Source organism: Sceloporus undulatus, chromosome 7 (assembly GCF_019175285.1).
Source record: "Sceloporus undulatus isolate JIND9_A2432 ecotype Alabama chromosome 7, SceUnd_v1.1, whole genome shotgun sequence".
NCBI classification, from domain to species: domain Eukaryota; kingdom Metazoa; phylum Chordata; class Lepidosauria; order Squamata; family Phrynosomatidae; genus Sceloporus; species Sceloporus undulatus.
In genome coordinates, this window is record NC_056528.1 from 15266312 (window position 1) to 15289374 (window position 23063).

Below are 23063 nucleotides of genomic sequence, written 5' to 3' on the forward strand. Positions count from 1 at the left end.
GTCCAATTGCCTCAAGAGAGCAAAGCGTTAGACCTCATGCTTGACTTCACTTGTTTCCCGACTGCTCAAGCGTCTCTGACACATGGAACCAAAGGCACACTTCATATTTTCCTGGTATTTCAAGGTCCAGGTCTGTATCTCAAAAGGCATTATTTTATGTTATTAAATTCCCAAGGAACAGTCTGACAAGCTGACAACCTCCTTGGTTTCATTCGCTCCCAGTTTCCGTCTTGTGTTTGTCTGCTTTGCAGAAATTGAGAAAATTCAGAGGGAAGGTCACCAGACGGAGAATACCTGAATGGGCCCCTTTGGACATCCGATCCTCCAAGATGTTTTCCCTGAAACTAAGAAGGGAGTTGAAATTTATGGGCTGGGCAATGGAGGGCTTGGAGATGTCATAACTGTGAATGAGATAACTCTCAAACATTTGGTGGAAGGGGAACGCCGTTGGTTTCTTTTGATGGGTTTTGCAGGGCTTTGCTGGTGCCCTATCCGAAAGCCAACACTTCGTACACAAGCATCCATCCATGGGGAAGCGGTTTCCTGAGCTGATGTCAGGAATGAGAATCTGTTTCTTGCCATAAAAAGAAGGCAGAGCTTTTCCAGCGTGCTTCTAGTTAACTTGTGGTTAGCCGGGAGGAAGGCAAAATCTAGTAAAAAGCTGAGCAAGTTTGGGTTTTCCAGTGGAACAAAGCTGGTTTTAAAGGAGACAGTCAGACATCTGGAAGGTACCAAACAGGGAAAGTTAGCCCTTCAGGTAGAATTGCAGGATATTTATTATGGGTGTAATTCCTGGCTTTTTTGAGTATTAAATACGCTAAAAGGCACAAACCCTATCTGATCTTGGAAGCTAAGCAGGGTCTGGCTTGGTTAGTACCAGGATGGAAGACCACCAATGAATACTAGGCACTTTAGGCTATATTTCAGAGGAAGGAATTAGCAAAACCACCCCATAGTATTCCTAACCTAAGAAAACTCTGTGAAATTCATGTGGTTGCCTTACGTCGACAGGAGACCGGAAGGCGCATATCCGTATAATGCATTGCTAGGTTTTGGATATGCAATCATTGGCTATTTTTCATCTCCAAGGAAGTGACAAGTTCCTTATTAAGGATATATATGGGGAAAATTCACTAATTTTCTTCTGAAAAGAAGCAACAAGTAATTGTAACACTTTTTAAAAACCTATTTTTACATGCTCTTCTCTTCTCTAATGCAGACTGAGCTCCTTCTCTGCTGTTCCTGAGAAACTGTCCTCATCTGTATCCCACAGCAGCAAGAAATCCACAAGCTACAGCATTCCTATATAAGAACAACCACAAAGCCTATGACCCTTGCTGATCGAGAGAAACCCCATGGATATATCACCCGCATTGTGGTCGGGAACAGTTTCCAGCTGGTTTGGAATAGTCCTTTGGGAAGAGAAAATACATTTCCTTGTTCTTTGATGAGTCACGAAACCTCAACCTCCTACAGAGAAGGGCAACCAAATGAGGCAATTGTTTCTTGCTTTGACCGCAAGAGAGGTCTAAAAAACAGACATAGGAGAAATCCGATGGGACAGAATGGAGAAAAGATATTTGTGTGCACCCTTCTTCTGCCATGTTGAGTTAGTCTGTTCATGACTGCCATCAAATGAGACCTTTGGGTTATTCAGGATCTAATAGGAATGGTGCATTTACTGAGGCTGCGTCTGCACTCCAGAATTGATGCAGTTTCACACCACTTTAACTGCCATGGCTCAATGATATAGATTTGCAGTTTTGTAGCTACTTAGCCTTCTCTGTCAGACAGCTCTGGTGCCACAACAAATTTGTTTTCTGCAGCTGCAGGCACCAGAACACAAACCAATGGATTCAAATGACAAGACCTGGGAGTCCACCTAAACACTAGGAAGAATCTTTTCTCTCTAAGAATAGATTACTTTGGTGGGTGGTGGCCCTTTGGGGGTCTTTCAGCAGAGGTTGGATGAGCTTCTTTCAGGATTGCTTTAGTTGTGTATTCCTGCATGGCAAGGAGTTGGACTACATGACCCTTGTAGTCACTTCCAACTCTAAGATCTATGATTCATGATTCTGTCTCTAATAGTGCCATATCAAGCAACGAAGCTCCAGATTTCTGCTTCACCCCTCCTTGCAAAAGAGTGGTACGTTGGCATGTTTTCCCCCTTGGGCAGAACAAATCTTTGGCTTGTCATTGGAGGCAACTAAGAACTTCCATCCTGGCTGATGTTCGTACTTTATGTGTCTTGGTTTCTAGCAGACATCTCACCACACATTAAGGTAGTCTCTTCACTCCTAAGAGAAAAATTGGGGTGTGACTCCCCACATATACACACTAACCCTCCATGTACCGGGGATGTTGGGGTAGAGCCAATGCTTAATTTATATGTGCAAAGGCCAATTCTTAACCACACTTCAAATCTGCTGTCAGCACGTCTGAGTAATCAGAAATATATACTATGAAGCAATACCCGGTTCCTTCTTTTCAGCTCTTTCTGGAGTGTGTGTGTCTAAGGAACAGAAACCAGACAGTTGCTAAGCTCTCAGTGGGCCTGTCCCATGTGTTACGGCTGCTCAACACAGCCCTTCATGGCAGATTTGATTTCTATCCCTTTCCAATAAAACTATCCCCAAGACAGAGCTTGCTGCATCCTTGAAATTCACAGGAGAATATAGGTACATACACATCTCCTGACATAGTGGTTGGTTTGTTTCCAACCTTTCAGTACATGATGCTTTTGATTTATGGACTGCTGGGGCCATTTTGTCCTTTGCCCTTGGTCCAAATATCTTTCTCAGATGTGTCTTCTTGGTGACGTTTTCGAGTTTCATCAGCCTGATTAGGACAGGAATTGGTAACGTCCTAGACCTGGATTAAAGTGAGATTCATTACTTTCTGTTTCCACATGTGATTTTTCCACCTTTCCCAAATAGCAGCCAGTTTTGCATGTTTTTCTGTTAATTTAGGCATGTTTTTTGACATCTTGGATCTCCGCTAATTATTCTTGCTAAAATTGTTTATCTTTAATTGTCAGCTGCCTGTAGCTCCATGGCAGACCGCTTCCTCGGTTTGCAGAAAGTCCCAGTTCAGTCCTTGGCCTGGAAAGAAACCCCTGACCGAAACTGCAAGTGTGCCACAACCAAGAAGTGTAGAAACCAATGAGCCTATTGAGCCAATAATTTGCCAAGTGTAAAAGAGCTTCCTATGTCACTAGTTCACACTCCCCCTCGATTGGGTGCCCAATAGGTTGTATACCATGGATTTATGCAAACACTAAGTAAGTTACCGCCCTAATAAAATGGAAGCCAGTTGTTGCCAGGGCATAGGAGCATGCCCAGGTGCCATCCAAGTCTCCTTTGCACGAATGTGAAAAGAGAAGCAACTTTTGCTCCATTATTTCAAATACAAACTGTCAGGTGTCCAACTGGGTCATGGTCTTGGGCTCCACTTCTCCATCCAAGGACCATCAAGAGCTAAGTTACCCCGAGGCTGAAATTGAAAGGCTTTCCCAGGAGGAGAAGTCAACACATCTTCCTGGGTTTTGGAAGACCTGTTTCTAAATCTAGTCCAGCCTTTCAGCTCTGCCTGTCTCCCATCGTGACAAGCGAGGGGGCTTCATTTGTAAATCAATGAAGACGTGGGAGCTGGGAGGAAAGGTCTCCATTCATCCCCAGAAAGTCTCATCTGTAAACAGGAACCATTCAGTAGTCTCCCTCCGTCTCCCGTTCCTTGGCCAAGCTTTCATTAGATGACCTCACCCTTGGCCAATTTCCTCGGCGCATCACAACGAAGAACCCGAACATGCTAATTAATCCTTGAATGCTTTCTGCCAAGCCTCATCTGCTGGAGAGGGGGGGGGACATATAGGCTGCTGTTTGCCTTGCCTCGGAGAAGGTGTCGTGGATGAAGGCTGCTTTATTTCCCTCCCCTGGCACACTTGTAATTTCAAGGAACTTGCAATCTGTTATTCCACCTCATTAAAGTCATGGTGCCCTCTGCATAACCTGTTATAAACTGGAGTTGGGGGACGGGTGAAAGGAAGGGAAGGTTTCTTGCAAATACAGAGTGACCTAAAAAATCATCCAAGGAAAAAGTAACCCCTGCATCCTCCACTGCTTATCAGTCTTCACAACACCATTCCTCTTGTTCAGTAGAGTGGGGTTATTTTACTCCACAGGACTTGTTGGAAAGTAGCCACGCTTCATTTCAGTCATCTCTTACAGATCACATCTTGGCACCCGCCAAAGACTTCTGAGAGCCAATATGGTGTAGTGGTGTGAGTATTGGACTAGGACACTGGGAGACCAGGATTCGAATCCCAGTTCAAGCATGGAAACCTATTGGGTGACTTTGGACAAGCCATATTCCTCAGCCTCAGAGGAAGGCCAGGGTAGAACTCTCTGAACAAATCTCACTAAGGAACCTCTGTGATGGGTTTGTCTCACTGTTGTTGTTGTTGTGTGACTTCAAGTTATTTCCGATTTATGGCAACCCTAAAGCGAACCTCTCATGGGGTTTTCTTGGCACGTTTGTTCAGAGGGAGTTTGCCAGTTGCCATTGCCATCCTCTGAGGCTGAGAGAGTTTGACTTGCCCATGGTCACCCACTGGGTTGCCATAGCTGAGCTGGGATTAGAACCCTGGTCTCCAGACTCATAGCCCAACACTCAAACCACTACACCACACTGACTCTCATAGGTTTGTCTTGTCATAGGTCAGACATGACTTGAAGGCACACAGCAAGAGTTTCCACTGCCATTGTATCCCTGCACCAGCCGATCTGGTGGGGAGGTCTTGGTTTTCAGGACAAAGAAGGACAAAGGAGGGGATTTGCTTGAAGGATCCAAATGGTCCATCCAGGTGCGCCTGACTCTGCATTTCCAGACAGTGAGATAAAAAAGCAGACGTATCAGCTCTATGGAAACAGCTAACATAACTCTTGGCTACATTCCCTCTGGAGGACTGAATATTTTTGCCTTTGTGGTTACCAGGGTAATAGCATGCCTGGTTCAATGAACTGGGAGTTTTCTGTGGTTTGTGTGCCGGGGGTGTTGTTAGAAATAGGACTGAAAAGAGAGTCAGCATGGTGTAGTGCAATGTTTCCCAAAGTGGTCTTCCAGGTGTTTCAGGACTTCAGCTCCCAGAAGCCCTAGCCATTTTGTCCAGCAGTGAGGAATTCTGGGAGCTGAAGTCCAAAAGCATCTAGAGGATCGAAGTTTGAGAGCCACTGGTATAGTGGCTTGAGTGTTGAACTGGAACTCCAAGAGATCAGGATTCAAGTCATCACTTGATCATGGAAAGCTCACTGGGTGATCTTGGGTGAGTCGCATCATGTTTGGTTCCAAGTAGTGAGAGGCAAGAAGCATTGTAGCCATACATCAACCTATCTTTACTAGTTGTACTGTGGATAAAGAGGGACTGCTTGCATAAGGAGGTACCAGATAGCTGCTTACCAAAGCATCTATAAAGTACAAGCCTTAGAACTGCCCAGAATAATCCCCAACAATGTTCCAATCCATATCTCCAGGAACCATTCCTATCCTCTCCATATGTGCATTATTGCTTCCATATCTGCTGCTGTTGCCATTGCTGACTACTGTTATTTTTTTTTCATTGTTGTTGTTCATGTCAAAGTGGTGGTCAGCTTCGTGGTTTCTCTTTCAGCATTTAATCGTCAGGGATCTTCCTCCACATTTGGCAGCAGTCAAAAGGCTCCCACAGACCTCCCTCCTTGGAACACTGCTGGTCAGCAGCTTCTATCAAATCCCAAGAGATGCCAATAAACTAAACCAACAGCTGGTCTTTGAATACATCTTCCAGCTTGTGGTGGAGGTGGCTGTAGAGCCATAATATGACCATCTCCAGGAGGCGGCTCAGAGACACACACAGGAAGTGATTCTTGCTCTTGTTCTGTCTGAGCCAACTTCCTACAAGACCTGGAACTGAGCTGTGAAAAGCCTGGTTTGGAACCAAAGTCATGATGAAGCCCACACAAGAGACCTCTAGTTCATCCGTTGTTTCCTGACTCACTGTTTGCAAAGTAGAGGACACTGACCAAGGAGGATGCTGATTTACTGATGTTGGAGCTCACGTCGGATGCTCTTTTCACAACCATCAGCTCATGATTTTTAGTGCACCCAGACTAGTTAAAGATACCAATTTCCACAATGACCATAAAGGATGCATGCAGCCATACAGATGGACTTACAACTATAAATGTCAGAATGCCAGCCAAAATCTAGCAAATCTAAGCATCTTATATATCACCTGCCATATCTCTTTGGACGGCTTCTGTGCTTAGAGTCTTTTGCCTCTGACCACCATGCCCTATGCAAATACAGTTCACAACCATGATCCCAGCAGTATGTACATTGAAAAGTCATAGAGCAGTGGTTCTCAACCTACCTAATGTTGTGACCCTTTAATACAGTTCCCCGCATTGTAGTGACTCTCAACCATAAAATTATTTTCATTGCTACATGCAAATATGTGTTTTCCGATGGTCTTAGGCGACCCCTGTGAAGGGGTCCCGACCCACAGGTTGGGAACCACTGCCATAGAGAGACCTCACATTCTGTTCCTCAGCATCCCCTGCTTTCTGTAAACATTAAATTTTTCATCTCCTTTTCCCTTTCTTTGCAGCAATGACGATTGCACCCCGCAATGGAGTCTGCAGACATGAGCTGCGATGAGATAAACACACAACCGCTGAGTTACGAATGTCCTTAACAGCTGCTGGGGTTGCGGTGGAAATACCCTTATTCAATCTTCTCGCCGCTGCTCAGCCAACATATTGCTATAAAAGGATGTAATTTATTAGTTGGGATACAGCAAAATATGCTTGCGAGAATCCAGATCTTGCTTCACTTCTGGTTTACACAACAGCACATCAATCTCTTTTGCTCTCTTTTTCCTTCTTCTTTCTGACCCAAATTTCTAGAATCCCCTCCTTTGTTTAAATTATCGTAATCATAAATATGGGCGCTGGAAAGGACCACAAAAGTTGTCTCAGCCAACCCTTTACCATGCAAGAAGACACAACCAAAACGTTTTTGAAGATGCCCATCCAACCTCTGTTTAAAGACCTCCAACGATGGAGAGTCCACCACCCTCTGAAGTAATTTATTCCATCCTTGAACAGCTTTTACATTTAAAATGTCTTCCTAATGTTTAGATGGGATCTCTTTTCTTGTCATTTGAATCCATCGGTCCTATTTCTAGTCTCTGGAGCAGCAGGAAACAAGCTCACTCCATCTTCTATATGGCGTCCCTTCACATATTTGAAGATAGCTATGATGCCAACTCTTGGTTTTCAGTGATCTCTCATGTACTGAGATCTCAGATCATTTTGGGTTTTAATGTTATTGTCAGCACCTTGAATTCAGTCCAGAACCATATAGTCAGCCAGTGCAATTCCTTCAGAACTGGAATAGACTTCATCAGAAGATGATGGATCATCTTTCATTGGAGACTTTCAAACAGAGATTAGATGTTCCCTTAGTGGTAGGTTCTTCAGTGGCAGACCTTTGGACTAAATGACCCTTAATGTGCCTTCTTACTCTGTGACTCAATGATTCTATCAGGGCTGAAGTGTCATTTTGGAGAGGGTTGCCAAGATGAAAACTGTTTGACTTCCCCATCTTGATACTATAAATGGTAACACAGTTAAATGTTAGGGTTTACCACATTTTTATTATCTAGTCACCCTTGAAACATTTCTTTCTCTCTCTTCTGTTTTTGCGGGGAGAGAAGACAAGAGCAGGGTTTGCATGCCGTACATTCTGTAGTACTGGAATCACAGAGAGCCTGAGATTTGGCTGTGGGATTAAGCGGCACGTTTTTGTGTGACAGTGACTGTTCAATGTACAGTTCTCTGATTGATGGTTTGGAAACTAGAACAGTAGCCTCACATGACCTGACTAGCATCTATCTGCTAAACTTGAACCAAACATTCCCAGTTGAGATAACTGTTGGCTCCAAATATTGGAAGCATGGTAGTGATGGCAGAGACTTTGTTGTACATGGATGATGCCTGATGGGGCTTAGGAAGGACAAAGGATGGCTTAGCATCAATTGGAGAAGTTCACTGGTCTTTTCCGGGTGCCTTGGAATAAGATGAAACAAGCCAGGGTAAGATGAAACAAGCCAAATCTCACATAACAATTAGGACAGACTTTTCATTGTTAATTGTAAGAGAACATGAGATGAAGGATGTTGCTAAGACTTCTGGCACACCGAGCCATGAGGACCCTAGTATGGACATCCCAAAAAGACTTCCTTTTTTGATGTAGCTGGTAATATTTGAAAGTCAAGCTCAGACAATGTTTTCTGAACCTGGACCAAGCTTGGCCCACTAGAATAAAAGAATCGTAGAGTTGGAAAAGACCTCAATTTTGGACCCCATTCAGCCATTGAAGAAGCCACAATCAAAGCACTTCCAAGAAGTGGCTAATGTTGAGATGGAATCTCTTTTCCTGCACTACTAGAATTTCGCTCCCATTGTCAGAACTGGAATTAGAGTTTTAAAAAGTTGAAAAGTTCAGACTTGCCAATGACTTCTAAAGCATTAACATCTCAAGCTCATTACATTTACCATTTGCAAATAGGAATAAGCATGAAAGGAAAAGCTGTTGGGAATAGAAGACGATGACTACACATTTTCCTTTTTCTTTGGCTTTGTTCACTTCGCCGTTCTACAGATCCCCTGGAAGACTAGAGTATCATCAACAGGCTCCATCGCTTATGTCTCCCATTCATTGGCATCTCTTCCAGGTCAGTAAGTGGTTTGATTTTTATGACCAAATTCACAGCTGTCTGGATTATCTCATACTGCTTTCTTAAGGGATATCTCTCGTAACCCATTGCTTCCTAAAGGAAATGCGTTCTTCATTCAGGCAATGATTCATTTTACAGAACTTCCTGAGGGCCTCTGCCATTTTCTTTTATGCTTACAATAAAACAATTGTGTGTGTGTGCCACCAACAGTTGTTTGGTCTTGAACTTGGTAGCCTTGGTTTCAGAAAGAGTAGCCAAGCATCCATGATGTTAGTGACTAGACAAGTAAAATAGTGTTCGTGCAAAAAATTGGTACTTGTTTTGCTCACTGGGGCAGGGCTCTACTACTTATGAACATTGTTGGTGTTTTATCAGGCTTCTAGGGTCTCTGCTTAACCATTATTTGGAAAAACCCAGCACTTTCTGGTTGGGATGATGATACTCTTGCTAGTGACCTTCTCAGATCTACTTAGGAGATAACTACACATGGCTTTTAAATTGAGATTAGACCTGGAAAAAGTGGCATTGGTGATACTTAGGGACCAAACAGACAGGCCAAAATAAAGCTGCTTCAGGTCACTTTGGAGGTATGCTGTTTAAATGACACACGCATCTTAAGAGGCCAGGAGCTGTGCCAAAGCTGCACTCTGGTCCATAGGACTGGAGCATGACTTTAGCATGGCTTCCGGCCTCTTGGGATGCATGCAGCATTTAAACAGCATACCTCCAAAGTGTACGAAGCAGCTTTACTTTGGCCTGTTTCTTTGGGTCATTATTGCACAATCCAAAGTTGTTGTGTCCCCAGCCACAGCTGCTTCATCCCTTTTCACTGACAGGGGAAACCTGTCAATGGACTTGCAATCACTAAAATCCCCAGATGTGAAACTTTGCTGCCGGAGTAGTTACAATATTGGTCCTGTTGAAATGTAAGTCACTAGCAAGCCTGCCCCTGCGAAACCACAGGATGTTTTCCCTCTTGGTGGTGCAATTTAGTGAAACCTCCCACTAGCACTAATTCCAATTGTTCTGGCCATAAATAAGGCAGAGACTTTCATGCGTCCACATGCGCAAATTTCTAGGTGTATTTTTTCAACTGTTCTTCCAGAAAAGTGCTCACCAGGTGCTTGGCTACGGCTTTCAGATTTCCATACATCATTGGTCAACCTTCTTTCACCAAAGAATCTTCTTTCTTTTATATGTACATTTCGTACATCCTTAACAACTGTTTGCAATATTTCTCCAGTTATAAAACATAAATCCCCCTCTCCGTTCCCTGCTTTGATCTGAGCAACATCTTTGAAGTTTCTACTCATTCCCTTTTCGTAAGATGTGGTTTCGCTGGTAATTTATATTGGGAAATCTGTTCCCCGAGAGATCCAAACCCAATGGAATTAATTTCCAGTCCTGATTCCTCCATCACTGTCAATAACTGGATTTGCTTGGCTTGTGGTGAGTACAACCATTACTTTTTCCAGACTGGAAGATTATCATTGTCATCACTTTGCAAGTTTGGGATGAGATACCAAATATGTGCATCACTGGAAAGGGTTTGTTTAGGCTGAAGAATATATACAAAGATAGATTTTTCGCTGATGTTGGGTAGTTCCAAGGAAACATTGTCCACTCATTTTGGATTGTCTCATCGTAGGGTTATAAAGGTAAAAGGTTTGGGACTGGTTTACTATTGCTGTCTTCTATCACACTTTCTAAGGCAAGCAAATCAGAATCTCTAGCTCTGTGAGACTGGGAGTCTGGAAAATTGGCCTAGAAAAGAAGGGGAGAAATAGTTACCCTCTCATCCTTCTGAAGGATCATCAGAAGGCCACCAACTGTGTCAATAAAACCTAACCCACCTGGAGGAAATGAGTCTGAATATGTGGTTGGCACTGACGTCAAATGGCTATAGGTGTTGGCTGGGTCAGGAAATGTGCGGTGAATGGATGCATTGCCGCTACATGATTACCTGGACCTCAAAGAGGGGAATAAGTGGATTGTGGGACCTCTTACAGATGTTTGAGGTCAGGGGCTATGAAAGACATGCAACTAAGCCCAGAGCTGGGTAGTTTTATGTTCTAACCTTGATAGTAAGTGGCATGCATTCTAATGGATGGCTTGCAGAGGACCTCTGAGATAAGTCCACAGACTGCATGTGGCCCACCTCAGGTTGCCTGTCCCAATCTCTGCAGCAGCCGCTTGTTGTTTATACAGTGACATTTGCAGAGCCTCTGGGACCTCTGTGAACATAAACCTGGGTCACTCATTTTATTAAACAGATGAACACATTTCCTGCGACAGACCAGACTAAGGCAATAATGGGGTGGGGAGGAGGGGTAAGAGGCTGCCCTTCTTAGCAACTGGGAAGCTTTCTTTATGGAAGCTTTCTTCCAGGAGAAAATAAAGCCTTTGTTTAAATGGAAGGGTTTTAAAGCAAACACATGCTTGAGTGTGAGCCTCTCCTAGACAGCGTGTTGGATAGAAGGAGGGTTGGGTGCTGGGTCCATGGCTATGGCCAATAATCCAGCAATGTGAGGATGATATGATATATCTGAGCAGTTCGGTAAGAGTAAGCCTCTGTCCCTTGCCTTTCCCGAGTGTTGTGCTTAACAGAGTGTTACCTGACTTTGAAGTCTCCATACGGCCTTGGCATTTGGTCCTGTTTATGCATCATGACAGGGAGAGAAGGGATCTGTTTAACATCCCCTGTGTTTCTCCCGTAGATGCTTTGAAAGGTTATGTCACATGTCGCTTCTGCCACGGAAGACTAAGGCCAGGGAGAGCCTGAGACATTTTGCTGCCAGGGTGAGGCAAAGGACAAGATGGTGGCTGCTTCTCAGCCAGAAGCTGACTGGCCTTGCAGCAACACTTGCAAGGGCTTGCTTGCATTCATAAGCAGGAGTCAGGAGGCTAGGTTAGAGGTCCCATGGAGGCTTTGCGGCAAAGGCAACTCTGTTCTCTAAGAGCCTGAAACAGTCAAGAGGAACATTTGGGAGTTGCCCTTGCCAGCTCTCATCCCTCAGCGTTTGCATACCCTTCAACTGTCCCAAGTCACATATGGCACTGGCTTTGCTTTCATTTCATCTCGAAGCTGTGGTTAGAGATCTGAGAGCTTCTCTCTTGTCAAAGTGGATAAGATACTTTCAGAAGACTATGCCACAATCTTTGTAGATGCTTTCTATGAGTGTCACTCGTCCCTCTACTTCACTGGCATGGCGCCGCCGAACTCATGAGTAGAGTTGTGCCGCAGCAATGAGGGATGCAGGAGGAGGGACGCACTAGATGTCACCCCTCTTCTGGGATGTCACACAATGTGGGCCACACACTCAACACCTTCTAGTGATGGCACAGTCCCAATGCTCTATCTTTAAGTTCTAAAAGCATTCCTTCTGCCTTTCCACAACGGACTTCTCCTTTTAGAGAAGCACCTCCATGCACAGCCTGACTCTATTGCTCAACTAGACAGGCCACAAAATACATCAGGAGACCCGTGTTGGTTCACCCAGATGTTCTGTTTTGAGCCAGCATCCTGTTTCCCAGAGTAGATAGCCAGACAAACTGGGACATTATTACACAAATAGGAATGCATGGTTAATTTTCCTTGTTAATTAACTAACTGCCCTAACTCTGTTTCATCCGACCCCTATCTTCTCTCTTTAACAAACATATCTCTGGTTTATAGTATTTCCCCCATTTCCCACACCATCATATTCCATAGGCTTTGACTGACTGAGTCTACCCAAGCTTGTCCATCTTGCCACCTCATACAGCTCTATTCCAAATTTGTGCAAATGACCACCAAGCTCTTATAACAAACATCCTCTGAATCCCAGAGTGACTTCCATCTCTTGATCACTTTCTGACTCCGACTCCTGAAGCAATGAGCGAGGACAATCAGTCTTCCTCCTTTGGTCCCAGTGCATATCTGTAGCCAGCATCTTCAGTGCTCAGTGATTCTTGGAAGTGTCTCATCATCCATCATCCAATGGAGGACAATGTTGACGGGGATGAAAACTGGCTCGTGGAATCCATCTACAGACCCACTCACAGCTGAGTTCCTTCTGACGGCATCCCACAAGTCTGAAAGCAAAGTTGGAGAGCAACTTTGAATTCCTGAGGAATGAGATCGCTTGCCTCCTGCACTCGAAATAGGACTTGAGTTAGGAAACTACTGGTGCTTCTGGTTACATCGACTGAGTCATTAGATTGTCTACGGAAGTCAATGGCATCTCTCCAGCACCTATACCCGAGGCACGGTCATGGGGAATGGGCCTGTATGGAAACCAACTCTCTGACTCGCATCTTTGAGAATTCAGCAGGCAAAAGATGCCAGGTTTCACAATGATTCAGCTGCGGTTGCATCAAAGACTATTTGCAGACTATTTGTAGAAGCACATGTTGGCCAGACGGCATGTACGAGGACCAGACCAAAGTTTAATTAAAAGCACTTGAGATTGATGTGGGGATGCCTTTAGCAAGGCAGCATTACTCAGGCCCCATTATGTTGGCCGATATCCCCCCCCCTGTCATTCTTTTGTAGCTGTGCTGTTAAACACCATCTTTATCTTGGAACATAAAGCCCCCCGTAATATTTTTGCAAACAACCTAGCAAAAGCTGGGCTAGAGAATGCTACTGTTAGGCATATTTACAATTGGTTGACCAGCTGAACCTGAAGAGTGCTGCCCTGAGTCTTCCTGATCATGGTGGACCTTGTGGTCTCTTCCCACTCTGTGATTCTATGATATTATGATCATGGGGTCCAATACCATTGAGAGGATTTGAAGTGGGGAAAATATAAAATGGCTATCCTTCCTTATGTCGATGGTATAGTGGCTTCTGATGGCTGGTGGCTACCAGCTTATGAAATGTTTCATGAATGCCGTTCTATTTTAGCAGAGGGGGCAGATCTCCCTTCTGTCCTTTTTGAAATACATGTCGCCCTGCGTAAGACAAGAACAGCCATGCCAGTATCACTCTGGAATAACTTAGGTATAGAGGAAAAAATGTTTTTAAGAAACGCTACGGAGAGATGGTAAAGGCAGCCACAATCATGCAGGAATGTTCTGCCTCTAGTCTTTCCAGGGACGGAAAAGAAGAAACAGCTATTTAGTGGGGGGGAAACATATGTTCTCATGTGTTGCACATCTGGCCTCCATCTTCCAGCCTCATATGTGTAGCCAAAAGATTCCCCCTCATCTTCCAGCTTATTACATATTTATGCTTGAAGGTATCATTTGCAGTCATTACTGATGCCTCTTCCTTGGCTATTCGACCAACGTCTTTCCCTTCCAGGTCTGGAGACCAGGAGGGATCAGAGCGGAGCATTTTGGGACAGACTGCAACCATTGACGCCATTTGCATCCCATGACGCTGCAATGCTATTCTGACGGGATGATCTGCAATGTTTCAGCATTGTTGCAGGCTTGGATGGAGGGAATCTCCTTGAAACCCAACCCAGACAACCTTTCCCAGTATTGTGAAAGGGAGTTGGAAAAAAATGAAGATTATGATAAATGTTGGAGTCTCTCCCTGCAGCCATGTCTTTCTTTCCATGCAATAGCCTCAGGCCCATCTTACGGGAAAGTTTCCGGCAGTAAAATCCAAACCTTCCTGGAATTCTGCCTCCTTCTCCCCTCCTCCCCAGGTCTTGCAGTGAGTTTCTTGAGTCTTCCTATTAAACTTGGCGGAAAACAGGTGTGAAGAATTCATCACGTCTCCTCTGGGGCTTGTTCAGACACACTGGATGGCTTGGATTGTGTAAGGCTCCAATGGGCTTCTGTCTGGCAGGGCTACCTTCCATCTGTTTCTAATTAATGAGATGCAATCCTTGCCTGGCCCCAGTCACTCCTAAGCAGTGGTTTTGCAGTGGTTTGAGTGTTGGAGTATGACTCTGGAGACCAGGGTTCGATTCTCAGCTCAGCTATGAACCCCACTGGGTGACCATGTGCAAGTCACATGCTCTCAGCCTTTGGGGAAGGCAACACAAACCACCTGTGAACAAATCTGGCCAAGAAAACCCCATCATAGCTTTGCCTTAGGGTCACCGTATTCAAACCACCATGCCACCCTGGCTCTTCTAACCTAATAGGAACCACTGTAATAGAATTCTTGCAGTAACAGTTGCATCATGATATTTAGGGAATCATGGAACTTGAAGGAGATCTGTGCATATTACTCCAGGAAATGAATGTCAAATGCAAAGTTCATTTGTTTTTTAAAAATGCAGATCAAATGCAATTTTCCCACTTCTCTGTCATTTGGGAATCCCAGTCCACAAATACTTTGTATTAATGTGATTCTGCATTGTGTGGAATAGAAGAATGCAAAGGGGAATGAGATAATTGCCATACAAAAACCAAGATCCAATACTGTTGTTCTTGTTGCTCTTGTCTACTTTGTTCTTCTTGTTGCGCGCCTCCAAGTTGTTTCTGACTTATGGCAACGCTATCATGGGCTTTTCTTGGCAAGATCTGGTCAATGGAGGTTTGCCATTGCCTTGAGGCTGAGAGCAAGTGATTTGCCCCAGGTCACCCCGTGAGCTTCATGTCTGAGCAGAGAATCTAACCATAGTCATCCAATAGTCCATGGATGGTGAACTCAAGTCCTCATCCAACTCCAACCACTATGCCATCCTGGTTCTCAATGTCCACTGGTTCTCTCTTTCTGACAAGGTGTTCAATTTGGCAACCGTTGCAAAATCGGTCATGCTTTTTAGCACTTCCATGTGCATGACAATGTGGACATCATTGTGACTGGAGCATAGATAGCAGGGATGGCGGCAGGAATTCGTAGAGGAATCAATGGGCATTGGGACCTAGGGGGAGCTGACATAAAGGTGTGCCATGGCAACAGTCAACACACCTGGGGCTTGGCAGTAGCAGATCAGACTTGATCAAATGCTAAAGGAAGGAGGGAAGGAAGGAAGACAAGGCACAAAGGTATGGATAACATTCAAGGGAAGAGCCAAGGACGAATTGGTGATGGTGGTAGATGTTGAAAGGATACTATAGACCAGTGCTTCTCAAGGTATCTGATACATGGGGTGGGAAATTGTTATTTTTTCACTTAGTGTACCAGAGATCAGCACTATATTTGTGCCCATTGGCTACAATTCTTTCTTTGTTTCCTGGAAACATGCCAGGAACTGGCATTTTGGGATACTGGGGACAAAGAGTGAAGTCTTTTTCCCCCTTCCTTCCTTTCCAGTGAATGCACAGACCGTTCAGTCTTTCCCTCCAAGGTGTCAAAGCGTCTCTCTCTCTCCCCCAGTCTGCTTGGCAATCTTCACTTATCAAGAAGTGCTATACCATTGCTAAGCATGTGAGAGCTAAGAGGCAACGGAGCTGTAATCTACTGGAAGAGATGGAGGAGGGCAGCTGTCTTTAATAATAAAAAATAAGCAAACCCTTGAGTTAGCCACAGAGAATGTGAGTAAGCTGAATCCCATATGCTTGGAGGTTTCCCTTTGGTCCCCGAAGAAGACGAGGCAGGATATGAGCAGAGGTGTGCGTGGCCCTGCCGGAAATGCTGCCTAGAAACATGAGGCGTTATGCCTCCCCGTGCGCTCTTTGTCTGAGGTTCGGGAGTGAGCTCATCACTCGTGGCCTCCCACCATGACAGGAACCGGAGAACTTGCGCATGGCCCAGAAACAAAAAGGAGATCTCCAACATGGTCTTGCTTCATCATGGTGCTTTCTCTTGGCTTGTGATAGCCAGAGCTGGAGGAGGTACAAAACAAGGAAATGTATATGGTGTTGCATCATCATTATGAAGGAACATTTGCATCCACTTCTGCACACTTTCCATCCTGCGTTTATGGAATTCAAAGACCTAGCTGCGTTAGTCTGGATGATCTGTGTGCAACAGGATCTTGAAGCACCTTGGAGACTAATTGAAAGAAAGAAGTTGGTGGCATGCGTTGTGGTAAACTTGAGCCTACTTCTTCACATGCAACAAGTCTGCAATGGCTCATGCTACCAGCTTCTTTCTTTCAGTTAGTCTCAAAGGTGCCTTAAGATCACTTTGCACACTCTGTGTGTGCATGCGTTTGTGTTGGAAATACAACAGGGAGGGAGAAAACCTAACTTCCCTTTGTAGAGAACCCATGGTTTAGAGGGGCACTTCTATGGCATCCTTACTTAAAGCCCTTAAGTTCCTGATAAATGCTCAAGTAGATGTCCCTTTTAAATCCTCACCAGTTCTTACCTAAGCAGTGGGACTTACTCACTAGACCAAAATCCCCACACAATGGGATCACTGTCAGAGCAATGTCTGCTTCCCACCGGAGCTCTCTCTGGTCCTGAAATGCACAACTGTGCTCTGCTACTAAGAATTGGGTGGGATCCTAGATTAGTTGTTGTGTACCTTCAAGTCACAGGGTTGTCCTGGCAGACGTTTTTCAAGGGAGGTTGCTTTTACCTTCCTCTGAGGTTGAGAGAGTATGACGTCCCAGGTCATGCAGTGGATTTCCATGGATGAGTGGGGATTCCATGGATGAGTGGTACCTGTTCATGCATATGTCCTCCTATGGCAATGGTTGAACATTGCTCTCCATTGTGGAACAAATGTATACCATTCAAAGTTGTGGTGGAGCAATAGCACATGTGGCACCATTGCTCATGGATGTATACTACATGACATAAATTCATGCATGATATGGCACATTATATATGGATGGATGGATGGACGCTGGCCCATCTATCTCATACAAATCACACATGGGATAACATACTCAGTGTATGGGAACAAAACCTTTTGTCAGGTGTATCCTTGGCAATTTCTTTTCTCCCTTTTGTTCCTAGTTTATTTATGCAGTTGCTTCGACTTGATTGTGTTCCAGATTTCTCCCGGGAGGCAACTAACATTTAAAGTAATACGAATGCAATTAACACATAAAATGATTAGAAGTATTCAACACAATTTAAAGTTCACAATTAAAAGGGCGAAGGAGAGAAAATACAAACATTCATCCAATTAAAAGCCCTTTCAAGAGTAACTGAGGCTGAAGCCATTGAGAAATCCCTTTCCTGCACTTAGGGACACAGGAAATAGTCTTCTATTGAATCAGCCCATTTTTTCCCATGAAGTCCAGTCAAGTTCATCAAGTTCATGTCAATACTGAATGGCAGAGGCTAATTGAATCTATCCATCTAGTGTTCGGTCTTCCTCTCTTTCTACCTATCTCCATCTTTCCTAGCATTATTGTTTGTTTCCCAATGAATCATGCCTTCTCATGATGTGGCCAAAGTACGACAGCCTCACTTTGATCTTCTTGGTTTCTGTGGAGAGTTCTGGCTTGATCAGTTCAAGGACCCATTTATTTGTCTTTTTGGCCATCCATGGTAGCCTTCTCCATCACCACATATCAAATGACTTGATTTTCTTATCTGCATTCATCACTGTCCAGCTCTCGCATCCATACACAGTACTGGAGAATACAATGGCTTGGAGAATTCCAGCTTTTGTGCTCAGTTGTACATCTTTACTCTTTAAGTTCTATTGTAGTTCTTTCATAGCAGCTCTCCCCATTCCTCGTATTCTGATATCTTGACTGCACTCTCCATCCTGATCAACATTTGATCCAAAGAGACCATGAAAAACATGCATCTGCCCGCTCCACAAGCACAAACCAGTCTTTCTGTTGGCTAATGGCCCTAGCATGTGTTAGAAGTGAGAACTGTGTGTAAAAACTAGTGGCCCTCCATCCATCAAGAGCTGTTCCCTTTTCCCCGGTTGCCCGACATTGCTAAATGCTTTGCGGGAGAGTTAAAAACGGATGCCTCTGGAGGATTTATGGTCAGGCTGTGATTTATTGCGAAAGGAAAGCCGAGCTTTTAAGTTCTGGTGACCACACGGGGGTTGTCAGGTTGCTGTGTCAGCAGACAGAGGGTTGATGAAAGGATCCTTTTAAGAGAGAGCTTGGGATGAAAAGCAAGTTTCAAAGAACGAGCCCTGCACCAAGTTGGACATCCTCCCAAATTCACCATCCTGTTTGCAAGCAGAGACAGGAGCAGGAGCGGAATATGGAATGGCGTTCAAAGCCATGATCATACATGAAAGTTTCCAAAATCTGTATTAGCAGTATACTGTCTGGATACCTCTTGGAGTGTTACAAATGACTTTAAAGGTGCATTTAAAATAGTACTTTGGCATAGAATAAGTCTCACACTGTGAAAATTCTCACCAGTCCAGGATTTTCTCACTGGGCTGTCTTGACACTCTTGAGCAACACATTATTATTATTATTATTATTATTATTATTATTATTATTATTATTATTATTATTTGGACAATTTTTGGAATATTCTTAACTATGCTTCCTGGAGGCTGCCAAATTGGTGCAGTTTGACAACCACTTTCACTGTCACTTTCACAAATCCATCCTAGGATTTGAGAGAGGAAGCTAAATATCTCACAAAACTACAACTGCAAGATTCCATAGCCTTGAGCCATGGCAGTTAAAGTGGTGTCAAACTGCATTAATTCTGCAGTGTAGATGCAACCCCATCCAGTGATTCCCAAACTCTGGCCTTCTAGGTGCCTTAGACTTCCACTCCCAGAATTCCAGATCATTGGACAAAATGGCTGGGGTTTCTGGGAGATGAAGTCCCAAGCACCTGGAATTTGGGGATCACTAGCTGTTGAATGATGAGTTAATATATAGGTAAATCACACTGGTGCCATGGGTTTACTCTAGTTAGGACAACCAATAGGACCCCCAATAGGTTACTTTCCTCTCTGGTTTAACTTCACTGGAGTGTTCACAGCTTACACAAGAGGAAAGTGAGAACTGACAGCCACAGAACCAGAACTCCTCATGCAGCACATGGCATGTCCCTTTCTCTTTTCTGCCCCATCAGTCATGGACCAGGTCTGCCGTTTATTCCATCCCAGTGTGATACCCTACTCACAGTTACCAGAGGTCTCCTGGTAATATGATGTGTCAGATTTCAGCGACTACCTGCCTGTCAGAGGACGTCTCAGAAGCCCATTCTCTTTCCCAGGTTCCCTGTGAAGAAAGAAAGGCAGGTTCCAAACAGAACAGCCTGGAGTTTATTTTCTTTAAAATCAGTGCTTGCATTTCTTGCAAATCACACAAGATTAGGAAAATGACGAGGATGATGATTAGGTAAAGAATGCTGAAACTGTTGTCCGCTTCCATAGGTTACTGTCATGCTGCTGAAATAATGCAGTTTGGCACCACTTTCATTGCCATGGCTCCATCCTATGGCTTTGTAGTTTGTTGTGGCACCAGAACTTTCTGACAGGGATGGCTAAATATCTCACAAAACTACACATCCCAGAATTCCAAAGCATGGAGCAATGGCAGTTAAAGCAGTGTTAAACAGCATTAATACTGCAGTGGAGATGCAGCCTTAGTTTCTACAGCAGGACTGCTAGAAATTTGGAGACTGATGGACAATGGAAAAGAGATTCCACTTAAACATTAGGAGGAATTTCCTGACAGTAAGAGCTGTTCGACAGTGGGACGCAATCCCTCGGAGGATGATGGAGTCTCCTTCTTTGGAGGTCTTTAAACAGAGGCTGGATGGCCATCTGTCGGGGATGCTTTGATTGAGAGTTCTTGCATGGCTGAATGGGTTCGGACTGGGTGGCCCTTGTGGTCTCTTCCAACTCTACGGTTCTATGATAATGTCAGTTAGTGAAACAGAATTGTGACTTTGGGGAGAAATGTCCTCACATTATCCATGCTACCGACTCCATAGATCAGTGGTTCTCAACCTTCCTAATGCCGCGACCCTTTAGTACAGCTCCTCATGTTGTGGTGACCCCCAACCATAAAATTATGGTTCCTAAGACCATCAGAAATATGTGTTTTTCCGATGGTCTTAGGCGACCCCTGTGAAAGGGTGGTCTGACCCCCAAAGGGGCCGCGACCCACATGTTGAGAACCACTGCCATAGATACATCCCAGGTCTCCTTGTCTTTTCTGAGATCCCTGGATGGGCTGAAGCATCTGCTGCTCCTCAGAAATGTTGAGAAGCCCATTTGCACCCACATATGCACACAATGGCCCACTTCAGAAACACAAGGCCATCTGAGAAGAGGGTAAAGGCATCCTTAGTGATCTAATGTGTTGTTGTGGATGTGTTGGTGTGGGAAAACATTCACCCACACAACAACCAGAGATGTGCTTGCTTAACAATGAGCTGTGCTGAAAACCCTTGGGGAAACTCTTCTCTCCCTCTGAGTCATTGGCTGCCTTGAGCTGATCCCCCCTCCTTGGTGGAGAGGGAAAAGGGGGTGTTATTCCTTTCAGTATAAATTACATGCCAGTGTCTTTTGTCCCACAGTCTCTATATGAGTGCCTCTTTCAGCAGGGAGCGCACAGAATCCAGGGGAAAGCTGTGCCTTTAATTTACCGACTGCAAACTACAGCCAGCCTATGCCTCCCAGGCATCCCATTACAGTGAAATGAGCTAAGGATCTGAGCTCGGCTATATAAACCAGCAGAAGCCGTGTGCTCTAACCACAGTTTGCCTTACTGTCAAACATCTTTCCCTTTCTCTGTTTCTCTCCTTCTGACTCACATCTATGCCACCGAAGGGAGAACTTTGCTGACTTTTTTGTTCCTCGAGGCAGAACTGGAGCCAGCTTTGTGAAGCATCCTCCTTCCTTGGAGATCTGGACCAAGAGAGGGATGAACTGAAAACATATCAAAAGGGCAAGGAGGTAAGACTTCTCTCTGGAAGGGGAAAGGGATGACTTTTTGGGGGGGAGGGGGATCTTTAAAAATTGTTTGTGAGATGTTTTGAGTTTAAGTCCCCATTGGGAAGTTTTGTCTTGGTTTTGCAATGTCGGATGGGGATTGTTGGATGTGCGTTTCCATGGCATTTCAACGGATGCATGAGTGAGTCAATGAATGAGAGCTGAAAGCTATGATTGAGGGGGGTATTGGCAGACAAATGCCCTTGCACACAAATGAAGAAAAGGTACAACAAAGTTGGCACTGAGGTTGCGGAGGTTGTTAGGCTCCACAAAAGGTGCGCATCTGGTGGTGTCCAGGAATAGGAAGATCTCCAAGCTTGGGATCCAGGTGTCCCAAGTAAGGTACCTCTGAGACTTTGAAGAATGATACAGATTGAACTGCTGAACATTTAGCATCCCAAATGCCAAATGATGATAACCTAACTCCTTGTAAAAGGTCCTGAACTCCAGCCTTGCTCCTTCACATCAGACTTCAGTTTCTTTCAGAGGTCCAGAAATGCATGGGTTTGCCTTCCAGACGGAAAGATGAAAAGGGGAGGTTTGGCACATAGTCCTTTCATCGCTGCTGTTGAAGCCAGAGGTTGATCTGAAGCACAGTTTTTTGAGAAAGGTTTTCCCTATTCTCTTATTTTAGAGTAGAAACAGGCTGACTTTGCTCACATGCTCAGTTCTTTGTGGTTCTCATGGCTTTATTCCATTCCATGCTCTTTTTTCTGCCCATTGAACTGGCCCAATGGTATATATTGGGATGGGGAGAGAGTATGGTCACTGAGAAAGGACCGGTGCCTGCCTTGGATTTGCTGAATTGCTGGAAACAATTCTTAGCTCGAAAGTCGTGTGGGCAGAGTTTTTGTGGCAGACAGTGGAATTTATTAATGGAACGTTATTTTCCCTCTTGCTTTCTCGTAAAGGACTTCTTAACACCTTGGGTTACGCAGTACGGATTTGATGATGCGCCAGATCACGGTGCAGCAATAAGGCTGGCTACTCCTGTGCCTCTTGGTGAGGAAGCAAGCCTCACTGACTTCAGTAGGGCTTACTCTTAAGTAAATCCATTTGGGCCTCCTTCCCTAGTTTAGATCTGTGGCTAAGGTCCAATCCACACTGCAGAAATAGTTTGACACCACTTTAACTGCCTTGGCTCAGTGCTAGGGGATCCTGAGAATTGGAGTTTGTCTGACAGAGAAGGCTAAATAGCTCACAAAACTATAATTCCCAGAATTCCCTAGCATTGGGCAATGGCAGTTAAAGCAGTGTCAAACTGGATTATTTCTGCCGTGTGTTTTGGTACAATGGGTGCAGCTACACTGTAGAAATAACACCATTTGGCACCACCTTAACCACCATGCCTTCATCCTACAGGAACCTGGGATTTGTAGTTTGCTGAGGCACCAGCACATTTTGACAGAGGAAGCTAAAGAACATGTACAACTACAAATCCCGGGATTCCACAGAATGGAGATACAGCACTTAATGTGGTGTCAAGCTGCATTATTTCTATAGTGTAGATGCACCCATACATTGGATTAATTTATGTGCTGCTTCTATCCAAAATCTGGGGCA

At 44.5% G+C, this 23063-nt stretch overlaps 1 protein-coding gene across 4 annotated transcripts in view; it reads left to right on the plus strand.

Moving 5' to 3' along the window:
* The first annotated feature begins 15684 nt into the window (after positions 1-15684).
* TNC (tenascin C) overlaps positions 15685-23063 on the plus strand; it is a 53245-nt gene continuing 45866 nt past the window's right edge. For 3 of the 4 annotated variants that reach the window (XM_042479149.1, XM_042479151.1, XM_042479152.1), the window contains exon 1: positions 21106-21464. The gene's annotated coding sequence lies outside the window, so the exon portion shown is untranslated. Of the gene's footprint in view, positions 15710-21105; positions 21465-23063 lie in introns of those variants that run through there. The other variant, XM_042479148.1, reaches the window with a different exon arrangement.